The 16,400-nt window shown below is 38.7% G+C and overlaps 1 long non-coding RNA gene across 1 annotated transcript; it reads right to left on the bottom strand.

Annotated features, from left to right (window-relative positions):
* Nucleotides 1-254: 254 nt before the first annotated feature.
* On the bottom strand, nt 255-902 carry LOC117822553. Its single transcript, XR_004633210.1, has 3 exons — nt 639-902; nt 450-532; nt 255-344 (listed from the first exon to the last, which is right to left on the bottom strand). It is a non-coding gene; the product is annotated as an uncharacterized LOC117822553 (long non-coding RNA).
* Between the last annotated feature and the right edge of the window lie 15,498 nt (nt 903-16,400).

The raw sequence follows: 16,400 nt of genomic DNA, 5'->3' as shown, positions 1-16,400 counted from the left end.
ATAGCCTTACACTTAAAAAATAAACATGCTGTCAAGTTTATTTTATATGTAATGATGAGACTCCAGAGGATTGATGTTAAGGAATGTTTACAAAATTCCACAAAAATCTCAAAAATAGTCATTACATCTTTTATGAAATTATCAATTAAAAGTTCAAACCTTCTGTTTTTGCACTCTGTTGGAGTCCTCAAACTCCAATAGGAGGGCGTTGTGGGACTTCTGGTACTGGACCACAACAATGGTCCAGTCTTATGAGCCTGCGGGAACTGACTGAAACGTATATGTTTCAGGTCCCACTGGCTCTTCTCCATTATTCCCTGAGTGTTGTTGTCCTGTGTAATGTTCTGGGAAGATAATTACATTTTCAGAGTTATTTGGAATCTTAAGAAACAGTAAAGCACTATAAGAATAATATAAAAGTACACTTAGGAATCAAACATTCCAATTACTTGTCTTGTGAGCTTTCTCAGGGCTTCATGTTTGCGCGTGTTCTCTTTGTACGCCTTTCCTTTTCCATGTCGTCCAAGGTTCCCTAAGTATTGGAATGATTATTGATCTCTTATTAATTTTTCATGAGACACGCATGTCATTTTGGTAATGCTGAAAAGAGATGTTCTGCTTTTTTAAATACTACTTACCAAGCATTATCCCGCTGCACAGGGCTGTGTAGGGCAGAAGGTAGGTTGTCATGTGAGCCACAAGTCCTTCACAATAAAAGACATGAGGCTCACCAGTGACGTCCAGCGGGGCTGTTGTTACAACTTTGCAGTAAAGTTTTGCAAAGTTGTTTGATCCCTTGATTGTTTCCTAAATTCAAGAATGAAATTTCATTAGTGGTTTGTTTGGAATTGTTAAGTCTCAGAGAGCTAATACACAGAAAACAATAGACAATGTGGTATCAGTTTGTTCTCTATGATGGATAATTGAAGTAACAATAATATGGCAAATTCTGACATCATATTATGAATGTAAAAACAAAACAAAATGACAAACAGACTTAAACTTAACACGTTAGACACTGATCATGTCAGTATTTTCAGTGAGTGTAATTAACAAAATAAATAAGGTGTAATATCAAATAAATTAAGTGTTGTTGTATCTTTACTAATGCACTGAGCTGTTATTCTAAAATACAATGCACTAAATCATAGCTGCATTCATTTTTATTATGCATAATTAGAAATACAAATATAACTGTACTATCACTACCTCAAAAAGCTGTTACCTTTAAGTCTTCAGTGCTTTTTTCTGACTTGTCAGACTCCTCCACTGGTAAGGTAGCTCTCTGCAGCCACAACTGAAGGTTTTGAAAATGTTTTTCAACATTTTTCCCACTTGATGGACTAGAAAACATGACTGCTGTACTTTCTAACAATCCATCAAGTACCTCCAAGGAGGTGGCAGTAGTCAGGAGCCCAAGAACATGCATTGTGAGATGGTAGTGTTTTGGTGCACTGGGGGTTTTAACCAAATAAATTAATGTTAGATGATTGAGAAATGTTCAGTTTGAACAGCAATGCCAATAATTCCATAGTGTCCTTTTAATACCTGTTATTATACTAACACTAATCTAACTATGTAAGGGTTTTAATACATACTTTATGAAGGTAAAAACATTTGCCCTGTTAATCAGTGCTTTTGTTGCAGTGACTTAATACAAAGTAGGAACACTGTCTTGTACAGTTTTATGGTATATTTGGGGTACTGTGACCAAAAATAGATATTTTTCACAACTTGTAATATATGAAGCCACCCACATGCAAATACACACACGAGTTGAGCTGTTGTTACTATTTTTTTTTTTTTAATTTTTTAACCTTTATTTAACCAGATAAGTCCCATTGAGATCAAGACCTCATTTTCAAGGGCGACCTGGCCAAGAGGTCAGCAGCACACGTCAGAATAAATGGCACAACTCAACAACATGGAACATATATGCAGACAGTATGTAGAAGCAAACAATAATAATTTAAAAGTGCAACTTATTTTCAAGTAAAGTGCAGTTTATGATTACAAAACAGCATTTAAAAACACAGGCACTGTTCTGGGGTCTGTCTTTCATTTAAGATAGACTTAAAGGTGTCCAGAGAGATGAGATCCGACAGATTCAAGTCCTTCTGGAGTTTATTTCAAGCAGTAGGAGCAGCACAACTGAACGCTCTCTTCCCAAACTCTGTCTGAACACGGGGAACACACATCCGCAAGGTGTCGCAGGAGCGCAAGGCATAGTGACTTCCTGATCTCTGAAGATAAACACATAAATACATTGGGACCAAGCCAAGTAGACATTTGTAAATTAGATGAAGCCAATGTGTTTGCCTGCGCACACTCAGGGATGGCCAGTCGGCTCTGACATAAAGCTCACAGTGGTGAGTGAGGCGTTTGCAACCTGTGACAAACCTCAGCACGCAGTGATATACACTATTTAAAGACAACAAACATTTAGCCGAGGCTCCCAAGTACAAGACATCACCATAATCAATAAGAGGCAAGAATGTTGCAGAGACTAAAAGTTTCCTCGCTCTGAGGGAGAAACAGGATTTATTCCTGTAAAGGAAACCTAGTTTCACCCTAAGTTTGGAGACCAGGTTGGATATATGAGTTTTAAATGAAAGCTCCCTATCGAGAATAAAACCCAAGTATTTGTAATTAGCGACAAGTTCTATGGGTTTCCCTTGTGAGGTTATGATTGAGGGGACGTTTTCTTGGGACTCATTTGAAGTAGAAAAAAGCATCAATTTGGTTTTGTCTGCATTCAGGACCAGTTTTAGTTTCAGCAGACGAGACTGAATAATATCAAAGGCAGACTGTAAAAACTCAAAAGCTTGAGTAATTGATGACGAACAACAGTAAATAATGGTATCATCAGCATACGAGTGATACCAGGCATCTGACAAGTTATCACACAGGTCATTTACATAAATTGAGAATAAAATAGGTCCTAAAACGGAACCTTGGGGCACACCCTTTAAGACCTCTAAAGAGGAAGAAGAGCTGGCTCCAGCCACCTGTACACACTGTGTTCTGTTTGACAGGTAATTGGCAGACCAGGATGCTGCACAATTTGATATGCCAATGCATTGGAGGGCATTAATCAGTAACCCATGGTCCACTGTGTCAAATGCCTTTGACAAATCAATAAACAGAGCTATACAGTGTTTTTTACTGTCAAGAGCCTCAGTTACATCTTTTAAAACCTTAAGTGCTGCTGTAACAGTGCTGTGTTGTTTTCTAAAACCAGATTGATATTTGGATAAAATATTATTTAGGTCTAGAAAGTCCTTTAACTGGTCGCTGATTATCCTTTCAAACACCTTTGCCAGGACACACAGTTTAGAGATTGGCCTGTAATTATTTGCATCTGAGGGGTCGCCTCCTTTTAACAGGGGAATGACAAACGCAGATTTCCAGACTTTAGGGATCTCATTACTAACAAGACTCAAATTGAAAATTTGCAACAGTGGCTCAGCAATAAAATCAGCAGCCAGTTTGATAAAGTACGGACAAAGTTTATCAGGACCAGCTGCTTTCTTAGAGTCCAACTTCTTTAATGCTCTTTGGACCTCGATGGAAGACACCGGCATAAAATGAAAAAGACTATGACTGGGTCTACTGATATCCGGAGATGCCTGAATGACTGTTTGACTATTAGTCATATCAGGGTGCAAAGAATCAAACAGGAAGCCTGCCGTAGTAAAGTGTTCATTGAAATAATTTAGCATGGCTGTTTTATCAGTCAGGGTACAAGAGTCTTTAACTAAGGAGTCTGGAAGATCATTGGTGGACACATGACCCGAAGAGGACTTTACAACTTTCCAAAATTTCTTTGGGTCGATTCGATTTTTAGTAGTTTCAGAAAGATAATAATCTGATTTGGCTCTCTTAATTAGGGAAGTACATTTGTTTCACAACTGTCGAAAGGAGAGATTGTCTCCCTCTGTTTTAGACTTTCTTGCCCTGGACCAAGCGTCATCCCTTTCTTTAAGAAGATTGACGATCACAGGGGTAAACCAAGGATTGTTTCTTCCTTTCACCCTGAATCTACGAAAAGGAGCATGTTTGTCAATTAAGCCCAACAATCCATCATAAAAATAGTTCCAGGCCATCTCTACATCATGAAAGAGAGAAACTCTGGTCCAATCAAAATGAGCTACATCATGCAGGAAAGCCTGCTCATGGAAATGTTTAAAATCTCGTTTGACCAGCAGTCGAGGCTTACTCTTTGGGAGTTTGGTGCCTCTAATAGCTGCAATAGCACAATGATCGCTCAAGTCATTTCCAAAAACGCCAATATCAGTGTACTTATGGGGGGCATTTGTTAATATTAGGTCAAGAAGGGAGGATCTTGTGGGTTGTTTAGTGTTTGGCCGAGTTGGACTATTATTTAATTGTGTTAGGTTAAGCGAATCACAGACAATTTTGAGGCTGTCTGATGATGGGGTCAACCAGTCACAATTCAGGTCCCCAACCAGGAGTAGCTCACTTGAATTTAACCCATCGATACACTTGGAGAGGGAGGCAAATGCCTCATTGCAGGCTGTGGGTGGTCTGTAGCATCTTATGACTGTAAGAGACTGACCCTGACAGAATTCAAGCTTCAGGGCAAGAAGTTCAAACTGCCTGCTGAGAGACACAGAGGATAACATGGAAGCGTGATACTTGTTTTTAATATAGATAGCGATGCCTCCACCTTTCCTAGGACGATCACAACGAAAGACGTTGTATCCTTTAATGGAGATATCTCTATCTGAAACAGCCTTCTTAAGCCATGTTTCAGACAGAAACAGAATATCAGTGTCAGTTGCCTGAATCCAGATTTTAACTAAATCTAATTTTGGAAGCAGGCTTCGAACATTTAAATGAATGATACCAAGACCAGATCTACCCCTAAAATCATTGGGTGTATCAATAATATTCAAAACAGGACCTGGATTCGGTTGTACAATAACCACATATAATGTTACAAGGACTCCATCGCCAGCACCAAAACCCACCACTACTCCAGTTTAATCACTGCAAATAATGGAAACACCAAGTCACTATTCTCTCTGCTTAACAATATCACCCAACCCAAGGACTCTCTCCCCGCTCACTTGTACACAACCTCCTTCTGCAACTCCATTATGTCCTTCTTCAACTCAAAAATCAAGAATCTCCACCAGCACCTTGGCTTTCACCCCCACCTCAGCATCTCAGCCGACTTTCACGCATCCACACACTATTCTCCTCCTTCCAGCTCCCCACTCTCTCTGAAATCACAGAACTCGTCCAGAAATCCAAGCCATCCACCTGTCAACTGGACCCCCTCCCCACACAACTTGTTAAAGCTCCCTCCCCTCCCTGGTCCCCCTCATCTCTGCCATCATCCACTCCTCTCTCACCACTGGAACTGTCCCTACATCCTTCAAAACCGCTGCCATTACCCCAATCCTGAAGGAAAATGGCGCCGATTGGCTGTCTGTCTGTAATGGTCAATGAAATGGTCAGCAAGAAGCAGGACGCCTTTGTAACGCAAGATAACTTTTGAAAATGAAGTTAATTATGACTGGAGCAAAAGTTTGAATTTCTGTGTTTCCAAGAGATGCTGGAATTAAAGCGCTTTAGTGCCCAGTGAGTATTTCATCACTCAAACTGTGAAACCAGCCGCGGATTAATGCGGAGCGCTTTACGAAGAAAGTTGTCTAACAGTTAGCATGAACAAGGAGGCTGTGCTGTACGGGTGGAGGACGGGTTTCAAAGATTTAAAACATCTTTCTGACTGAAAAGACCTTGATACCAATGGGGTTGTCTTACCTAATGGACAGAAATGCAAAGGGATTTTGCAAGGCATTGCTGGAGACAACCTGGGCTCGCACAACATGGGAGGCTTTCTGGAAAATTTCAGTGGCAAGTACTTCTGTCGCTACTGTGAAATTGAAAGAGATGCTTTTCAGGCAGATCCTCTCTCCAGAGGCAACACTCGCACACCAGAGTCATACAAAGAGCATGTTCAGAACCTTGGTGAAGATACAGTTCATAGTGGAGGTATCAAATTGGACTCATTGTTCAACAACCTGTCTTGCTTTCATGTATGCCAGCCTGGGCTTCCTCCTTGTCTTGGGCAGGATTTGTTTGAAGGTGTTGTTGCCTTGGATCTTGCTATGTATGTCCACCGTCTTTCACTGTTGACAAACAGTTTACTAACCTTGAACTGAATCACAGAATCAATCAATTCAAATTTCTAGGTAACAATACAAAACACAAACCCTGTGAGGTAACCCCAGGAAGAGATAGACTGAGTGGCCATGCTGTACAGAACTGGTGGTTCCTGAGACTATTGCCTGTATTGATTGGAGAGAAGGTTACCTCTCTCTGAAAATGAGATATGGCAACTAGTTTTACAGCTAAGACATATTGTGGCGTTTATTTGCGAACCTGCCATTTCCACTGGCCAGATAGGGTATCTAAGAGTCCTTATCGATGAAAATTTGCATTCCCGCAAACAAGCCTTTCGCCATGATCAACTAAAACCAAAGCATCATTTTATCCATTATCCATCATTTGAGCCATTATCCTGAGCACATCATTCAGTTTGGGCCACTTGTTGGTTTGTGGACTTTGAGGTTTGAAAGTAAGCACACATGCTTCAAACAATGTGCAATAAAACTGCATAACTTCAGAAATGTGTACTCAAGTATCAGCTTCTGCAAACATATCTTGGTACTGGCAATCTTTTCCCACCTACAATCGTTGTAGAAAAAACAACTGAGTTTTTTAAAGTGGACTACAATGATGGCATCAAGGATTCAGTCAGAAGTTATTATTTTCAATCCACAAATATTCTGATTGCTCATGAAGCAGCTGTAAAAGGAACAAAATACAAAAAAAAAACATGTATGTTGTTATTGGCAAGGGTGAGGATGGACTTGAGGTTGGCAAGATTATCACTATACTGATCCACAATAATTCAGCAGTATATTTCATCACAGAAAAGCATATGGCTTTGTGTCTGCATGATGTAGGTGTTTATTCCCTCACACCAATCAGGAGCTGTTACTACTGTGGTAATCAGGGGGACCTACTAGATTATTACCCTCTCCCCGAGTACACAATTTGTGACATGGCACTAATAGTTCTTCACCATTCTTCCCCCTCATTGTAGTGCAATCAGTGCAGTGGATGAAGAGCTGAGGATTATCATCCTCAGAGCTTTGCCAACCATTTCTAAAGACATCCAACAGGAATTAATATACAAGATAAAAAGCTGTGGCTTGGAATCCATAGAAGACCTGAAATATGTTACAAAGGAAGATATTGTCGACATACTGCCTGCCATTCATCTCCGGAAAATACTGGAAGTATTTCAAAATGGTAATACTGAAGTAAAAGTTAAATCTGCGTTGCATTCCACTGTAAATTCTTAAATAATGGTGTGGCAAGGTGGAGGGGGGCGGCACTAAGAGTTTGACATAAAAGAAAGAAAGAAAAATGTAACTGATCCGTCAACGCCACCTGGGGAATTGCACCCCAGGAAATAAACAAACACTTTAAAAAATAAAAATAAAAGGCAACACAGGTTCAATAACTGAAGTGAGACAAAAACAGTCAAAAGAAAATGTAAATGTATTGAGAATTTAAAAGGGGAGTGGGAAGTGAGGGGAGGCAGCCTACACTGATAGAAATAACTCTTAAGATTTACTTGATAAAATCCTCGTACTCACTTAAATTCGCATCAATCTAGTCGCGTATCGCTTCAAACGCGTCGCCCGCCGCGAATTCGCGTCTACACATTGACTTTCCATGGGAGTTGCTCGCGCGACGCGACAAAATTGCGTTTGGTGTGAACGCACCATCAGGCTCGCTCTGAAACACGCAGCTGTAGGTCCTGTAAAGGATGACCGGTCAGAGACGTGACGCTGTTTTATATACCGGCGCTGCTCACGCAGCAAAATAAAAGGAGCAAGCTGATAGGCTCCCTCACCTGAAGTCTGTTACACAGACATTCATTTGGTGAAGCTCCTGAGAGGAAACAGAAACAGGAAACTCAAAACTTGAAGAGGAAAATGTCAAAATAAAACACCCGAAATAAAATAATACCTTTTATTTCTGAAAAGAATTGGACTTATTGACAAAATGACAAAAGTGTGATTAGTATTATCATATAATATGAAATTAGGGCATGAAATACAGTATTGTGTACGCTGTGGTTTCATTAATGTACAATGATATATGCATTTGTGCCACTATAAAAAATAATAATTATTAAAAATATATAAATAATAATAATAATGATAATAACACAAAACAGAAATTAAACATGTCTATCCCCGTTCCTGCATTAACTCATCTCTATAAACATTTGCTCATATGAATAGTGTCAGAAAATTACATGTCCTAGAGTTTTTCTCCAATCAACTCCTACATCGCTCAGCATAAAGTAGTCACATTGGAGATGAACATTTGTCAAAGAAATCTTCCTAAGTCAATGGCTGTGGGTGTGGCAGAGTGAGTTTTTTTTGCACAAGTGCCCCAGCCTGAACATCTCTATATGCAAATATTCACCTATATGTTATAGCGCCCCCTACTGGCCACAGGAAGTCACGTCTTACTTTATGGTGTATAGCTCTCAGACTGTGTCCTGTCGTTGAAGGGTGTCTCTCTGCTCGATCAAAATACATCAGTTATTTTTTATATGATGGTGATTAACATGAAGCTTAATAAAGTTCAAAGCTAATTTATCTTATGCTATATCTAAACAGTCAAGACGTTGTTTTATGACAGGAAGGCATATTTTATCATGTGCAATTATTGTGAATGTTCTATGCATTCCCTTATCATTCAAATAGTGCTGTACCCTGTTCAAATGAGAATTAAAAAACCAATGGTTTCTGTCCGAGGATAGAGGAGGAACTGTAGGTGGAGGAGCCTGTCAGACGGATGGCACCGCAAAGGAGGATTAGATGTACATCACTTCCGTCCTACGATGAAGGGTAGCTTCAGCTTAAAGTTGGAGTAGCCATTAACAGGCTGAGAGTGGAGGTCTACTGCTGAGCCCCTCTCAAAAATTCTGATGCATAATTTCAATGCATAAAAAAATTCAGAAACATAATTTCATTATTCAAAGGCTTAAAAAATGTCAAATCTGATGTAAGTGATTTACTTCTATGCTCAACACTCCAATATTTTCTACCTTAAATGTTGGCAAATATGACCTACTCTCACCCTTCAATTTGAATAATGTACATTACAATTCCTTTAAAATAAAAAAGGACATACAACCAACATAGAATTAACACTTTTTTATTGTAATTTCAACATAATAATTTAAATAGACAAACAAAAAAAAACCTTTTAACAAAAAACAAACAAAACAGTCGATAAACAAAAACAACAATTCCTTGAAAAAAACAAAACAATCACTCTGCCTCCATTATTTCCTCTGCCTGCTCTGCCTGCTCTGCCTGCTCTGCCTGCTCTGCCTGCTCTGCCTGCTCTGCCTGCTCCACCTGCTCCACCTGCTCCACCTGCTCCACCTGCTCCACCTGCTCCACCGGTTCTGACTCTAGGTCAAAATCTGAAAACACAAAAACATAAATATTTTCAATGCACATTCATTCATAATCAATCTATCACACACTAGGACCTAATACAGCAAGAAAATCACGATACTTCTATCAAAAAGAAAAACATTAACTTATTCAAATTTATACTTAACTCTTTTCTTGTTATCATTATATCCATTTCAACATCAAGATTTTGAATTTGTAAACACTTACTTTACTCTAATTCAGTTTAATATCTTTTACTAATACCAGGGGACTCTAAAGTGATGCCCTACTAAAAGCAGATTTGCAACTGTCAATACACTATTCAAAAATAATTCAATACACTCTCTAAATGGACAACTTTAAACAATATTTTAAAACACATTCATCATTTTTTTCTTTGAAGGAGGACCAATACCCAGAATGTCACAATAATTGAAAATTAACTGTTAATATTGACATGTTAATATGAAAACCATTTATCTAAAAATGTTGATAAAAGTTTACATTTGCAAGACCTTCAAGATATTACAAAGCAGGTAACAAATGGTCATGGCCAAAACTCAAACCAGCAACCACAGTGAAAAAATGATAGCCACTGTATGTGAACACTTACTTCAACTACTGGATCAAATACATCACTGTAATGCTCAAAATGTATACTGATTTAAAAAGAAAAAACACCTGACATGTTATTCCAAACCACTACTTGTACTCACTTTTTATTTATCATGTTTCAAGAAAAAGACTATGTGATGACCTCTTCATTATTATTGTTATATCACATCCTTATTCTCATGACCCAAGAAAATAAGCTCAAACAATTACTCACCATCTCCCATCATGGACAAATTGGCCGTCAGGCTCTCTATCTGTTCCTTAGAGGAGGCCAGGTCCCTCTTTAGTTTTGATACCAGGAGCTCCCTCTCAATGACTTTGGCCTCTGCTGCCCTCCTCTGCCTGCGGGATCTCAGCAGGTCCACGACTGCCTGCTGAGACCATTCCAAGGCCTTCTCATATAAAACAGGCCTTGGAATGGCCTCATCCAAGCACTGGTACTGAAATAACAACAAAATAATACATCAGTAAATACTTAAAAAAAAAAATCAATCACAGAAAAGTACTTAAATCAAATACCCATTATACATTTAATACCTACTTATGTTGTAACAGCTGTAACGTTTAAGATGTATCTTCAATAATAAAATGTAGAAATGATTCAAAATACAAATAGATTAAAAATGATCCCTCACAACATTTTTTTCACATTTCAATCTATACATGTCAATCCTTTCACCACCAGTCTTACACAGAATAACTGGCAGTTTCTCCTCAGCTCTGCCTCCTCAGGGTCAGAACTTTTGGGGATTTTTTCAGGAGATTGTTCCATTTTCTGAAAAATAAATGAAACTACAAATCAGAATAAACAATCAACTGCTACACAGAATATTGCCTTTGGTGTTTTAAATACTGCACACCACACATGTAAAAGTAACAAAAAATAAAACTTGAACTATTACTTGACTTAATGCCTCTAAAACACAAATACAATTCCTGTATTTCCCATATTCTTACTTTCTTAATCTCTTTCTTCTTAAAAAAAAAATCCATTATATAATTTAACATCATGACATGTTTAGTAGACATTTTGAAATGCACTTTTAAAGTAACGTGTATTTTCGGCTTTGCTATGTTTCAAAGTCCCACGTGGCATCTGGTGAATTCAAGCCAAACGGTACAAATTCTTTATTAAGCTTCAAAAAAAAAAACACTTAATGCCTAGAGGACACACTTATCTTTACTTATCAATTCAAATTGTTCCACGATACAAAATGACTTGAGTGGGAATAAAGCATGATGCTAGCTTGTTAATAGTCCTTCTTAAATATAACATGCAGTCCATTTTACATAAAGACGTCGATGAAGACTTCGACGCAGCGTTGATTTATTTAGAATATTAGACATCATTAACATCATAAACTTAAGTCACATTTGTAACATCTTTATGCTACTCACCACTCCTTCACGTTCTCTCAACATGGTGAACGTGATGACCGCGCAGAATACATTTACCCACAAGCGTTTGCACGTACACGTGATGACGTTGTTCCAAAAATTAAAAAAAATCTGCAGACATTACTTCAACTAATAATAAATAAATGAAAATAAAACATTATTTCAGCCATATTTGGCTTTGCTTTGTAGTGTTTGAAATGTATATTTTGTCTTAACATGTTTTTTTCTCTAGTACACAAGTGTCCCTGGGTGTGGTAATATCGGATCTTCTCCAACATGCGCTCTGTGCGCAATCCAGCTGTTCATCTGAGACAACAGAAATGTTTTAACACACACTCCAGTATGCAACGATATCCTTACACTCTGCTCCTAAATTGAGTTTGGCAAAGTTTGGCTATGAGAGATGACCAAATTATTACTGTTTTTGCTTTATTCCTGAGGCACATACTACGAGGCAAATTCAACATATCCCAGGCAGATTTTCCTGATCTGGCTTCACTGAACCTTACAAAGGAGACCGCACTAAACTGTCACATCAAGCTGGTTATCACGAGCTGAGTCAATCTAGAGCATATGTGTCAAATTCAAGGCCCGCGGGCCAAGTCCGGCCCGCGGCGTAATTATCTAACAGAGGAACATGCCTGTGCGCAACAGAGGAACTTTTGGGATTAAGATCAATGCATGGCACAAATACGGGGAAAGATCTCTATGAAGAGGTATCCAGATGTGTAAATGAAACGAGGCTGCCTTGGGATAAACCTGTGGGACTGACGACGGATGGAGCGCCCGCAAAGTGCAGGCAAAACAGTGAATTAGTGGGCAGAACCGGGAGAAGATGCGGGAGGAAAACAGCGCAGGTGAGCTGACAGGTTATCACTGCATCATACACCAGGAATCACTGTGTGGCAAAGCCTTGAAAATGGACCATGCACTCAATTTTGCAACACTATGCCATTCCCTGTGGACAGCGCTTGATTGGAGCCAATTTCCTCCTACAACAGGACAATGACCCAAAGCACACTTCAAAATTATGCAAGAACTATTTAGGGAAGAAGCAGGCAGCTGGTATCCTGTCTGTAATGGAGTGGACAGCACAGTCACCAGATCTCAACCCCATTGAGCTGTTGTGGGAGCAGCTTGACCGTATGGTACGCAAGAAGTGCCCATCAAGCCAATCCAACTTGTGGGAGGTGCTTCAGGAAGCGTGGGGGGAAATTTCCTCAGTTTCCCTCAACAAATAAACAGCTAGAATGCCAAAGGTCTGCAATGCTGTAATTGCTGCAAAGGGAGCATTCTTTGATGAAAGCAAAGTTTGAAGGACAAAATTATTATTTCAAATAAAAATCATTATTTCTAACATTCTCAATGTCTTGACTTTATTTTCTATTCATTTTCATTTGATAAATAAAAGCGTTAGTTTTCAAGGAAAACACAAAATTGTCTGGGTGACCCCAAACTTTTGAACGGTAGTGTATATGTCATATTTTCAATCTTAGTCTGAAGGAGGGGTAATTCCTCCAGGTTTAGAAATCTGCCAAGATTTTACCCCTTCAGAAAAACAAACGGGAGAGTTTCTCAGCTGTCAATAGCAGACCTATAAGTATTCTTCCAGTGTTGAGTAAGCTAATGGAGAAAAATGTTCTTGATCAAATAATATTCTATTTATCACTTATTGATTTAAATTCTCATTTTCAGCATGCATATAAAGCAGATCACTCTACGTGCACAGCACTGACAGATATGATAGACCAATGGTTGACTTGTATTGATAATAAGATGATGGTTGAACTGTACTACTTGACTTTGGCTCAGCATTTGATATCGTGGATCATCCGTTATTACTAAATAAGCTAACTTTATATGGGTTCAGTCTGACAACAATCAACTGGATGAATAGTTATTTATCCAATAGGACACAGTATGTGTTCTTCAATGGTAGTTTGTCCTGCCCTAAATATTCAGTGTGGAGTGCCCCAGGGAGTTGCCTTGGGCCATTACTATTCTTTATATTTACTAATGACTTACCTTATATGTTAAAAAAAATGTAGTGCTACATTATTTGCAGATGATACAACTATATATTTGACATCAACTAGTATAAATGAATTAACACTAGGACCGCCAACATTCCAGTGCCCCCCTATAGCGCCACCACCGGTCTGTCAGACTGTTGTGAGAATTTGCATCCTCAGTGACTAGAAGCACATAAAGAATGCATTTTTTATGTAGTTACAATACATTATGAAAGAATAAACAATGTATCATGTATATAAAAAAGAACAGAACATGATTGGCTACCTTCTCAATGTGTTATGCTGATATAGAATGATGTGTTTATTTATTTCCTCATTTTAGTGCATATTTACTGCTGCGCCTCACCTCTTCTGTTGAAATGGAAAATTGATTTAAACCCTATTATGTTATTTCTTGTCTCTATAATATCGATATTACTGAAATATTGCATAAGAAAACTTTGCATTATTGAAGAGATACACGAAGTGACGGAAAGACAGGTCCTTTTTATTTGAGCAGACTGCTCTCCTCCTCTCTCGCTCACACTCACAGTCAGGCAGACAGACACAGACACAGACACACACACACACACACACACACACACACACAGAGGTTTCTGGCATTTACAGGGACACTTTTTTCAAACCAGTTAAACCATGGTTTATGGGGACCCACCTTTCCCTTTGTCCTAATGAGACCAGAGAAACATCAAACAGTTTCTTATGATCTTAGGGACAACTCTGTCTACTCAGAATTAAACTAAAATGAAAGAGAATTGAGAAAGAAAAACCTGACATTCCAAAGGATAACAGGGACAGGGGTGGGAGTGGGAGTGGGCGTTCCCTAACACAGTACTTACTTATGGGAACCCCTGTTTTATGGGGACATCAGTCATAGACATACACAGACATAACAAGAACCTTTGTTATGAAGACCAAACTGGTTTAACTGGACATCAGTCAAAGACATACACAGACATAACAAGAACCTTTGTTATGAAGACCAAACTGGTTTAACTGGACATCAGTCATAGACATACACAGACATAACAAGAACCTTTGTTATGAAGACCAAACTGGTTTAACTGGACATCAGTCATATACATACACAGACATAACAAACCAGTTTGGTCTTCATAACAAAGGTTCTTAACTGGACATCAGTCATAGACATACACAGACATAACAAGAACCTTTGTTATGAAGACCAAACTGGTTTAACTGGACATCAGTCATAGACATACACAGACATAACAAGAACCTTTGTTATGAAGACCAAACTGGTTTAACTGGACATCAGTCATAGACATACACAGACATAGCAAGAACCTTTGTTATGAAGACCAAACTGGTTTAACTGGACATCAGTCATAGACATACACAGACATAACAAGAACCTTTGTTATGAAGACCAAACTGGTTTAACTGGACATCAGTCATAGACATACACAGACATAACAAGAACCTTTGTTATGAAGACCAAACTGGTTTAACTGGACATCAGTCATATACATACACAGACATAACAAGAACCTTTGTTATGAAGACCAAACTGGTTTAACTGGACATCAGTCATATACATACACAGACATAACAAGAACCTTTGTTATGAAGACCAAACTGGTTTAACTGGACATCAGTCATATACATACACAGACATAACAAGAACCTTTGTTATGAAGACCAAACTGGTTTAACTGGACATCAGTCATAGACATACACAGACATAACAAGAACCTTTGTTATGAAGACCAAACTGGTTTAACTGGACATCAGTCATAGACATACACAGACATAACAAGAACCTTTGTTATGAAGACCAAACTGGTTTAACTGGACATCAGTCATATACATACACAGACATAACAAGAACCTTTGTTATGAAGACCAAACTGGTTTAACTGGACATCAGTCATAGACATACACAGACATAACAAGAACCTTTGTTATGAAGACCAAACTGGTTTAACTGGACATCAGTCATAGACATACACAGACATAACAAGAACCTTTGTTATGAAGACCAAATTGGTTTAACTGGACATCAGTCATATACATACACAGACATAGCAAGAACCTTTGTTATGAAGACCAAACTGGTTTAACTGGACATCAGTCATATACATACACAGACATAGCAAGAACCTTGGTTATGAGGACCAAACTGGTTTAACTGGACATCAGTCATATACATACACAGACATAGCAAGAACCTTGGTTATGAGGACCAAACTGGTTTAACTGGACATCAGTCATATACATACACAGACATAGCAAGAACCTTGGTTATGAAGACCAAACTGGTTTAACTGGTGGTGATGATGGCAGCAGGGTTCAGACTAAGTTTGTGACATTTGCCTCGTTTTTTTTTAAAGGTGACATATCATGCAAAATTGACTTTTTAATGGTTCTTTACCTGAAATATGTGTCCCTGGCATGTCTATAAACCCCCCCGAGAATGAAAAAAATCCATTCTGCCCCTGTTTTGATTTCTCCACCTTTCTGTAAATGTGTGTGAAACGAGCCGTTTCAGACTTCCGTGTTTTTGTTACGTAACAACAATATCCGGTCTGTCACGGAGTCAGAGCTCGGAGCTTGTTCAGCCCATAGACTGTATAAAATAATACTGAATCCCTCCTCTGTTTTTCATTACCTGCACAAATGTGTGCTAACAAGGAGCTTAGGAGGGAGGCATGTTAGTTGTAGGCTGTCTTAATAAACACAAAGGTCGGTTTTACTCCCCACGTCTGCAGATTTGAAGATCTAGTGGATGATTTTTATTTATCATGGATAAGTGCTAGCGCTAGTTAGCATAGCTACATAGCTACATGTCGTAGCTGTAGCTGTG

This window comes from Notolabrus celidotus, chromosome 1 (genome assembly GCF_009762535.1).
Source record: "Notolabrus celidotus isolate fNotCel1 chromosome 1, fNotCel1.pri, whole genome shotgun sequence".
NCBI classification, from domain to species: Eukaryota; Metazoa; Chordata; class Actinopteri; order Labriformes; family Labridae; genus Notolabrus; species Notolabrus celidotus.
This window is presented reverse-complemented; position numbering and strand designations above follow the sequence as displayed.